General features: G+C 50.2%; 1 protein-coding gene across 1 annotated transcript in view; it reads right to left on the bottom strand.

The window, feature by feature from the left end:
• The window catches only part of LOC119586503 (myocyte-specific enhancer factor 2-like), a gene marked incomplete in the record, with an annotated part of 157,797 nt that overhangs the window by 122,172 nt on the left and 35,362 nt on the right, over nucleotides 1–263 (bottom strand).

Below are 263 nucleotides of genomic sequence, written 5' to 3'. Positions count from 1 at the left end.
TACAAATCCAATAGAGAGAGAAAAAAAAAAAACAGCTCCCCGCACGACCGGCCGCCGAAGCGCTAGCCACGACCTGCGCATTAATGAGTGGGTTGACGCCTTCGATGCCCGTGCTCAACAGCCTCCACCGACCCCTTTAAGTAACGCACCGAGATCCTTAAAGTTGATCTTGGCCGCATTCATCGCTTCCTCAGAACCGGGCCGGCGCCTCTTCAATACTCAATAAGTCTATTTGGATGCGAGGAAGGTTAAAAAAAGAAATA

The sequence above is a fragment of the Penaeus monodon genome, chromosome 21 (assembly GCF_015228065.2).
Source record: "Penaeus monodon isolate SGIC_2016 chromosome 21, NSTDA_Pmon_1, whole genome shotgun sequence".
Lineage (NCBI taxonomy): Eukaryota > Metazoa > Arthropoda > Malacostraca > Decapoda > Penaeidae > Penaeus > Penaeus monodon.
The sequence above is the reverse complement of the archived record's forward strand: the minus strand, read 5'-3'. Positions and strand labels throughout refer to the sequence as shown.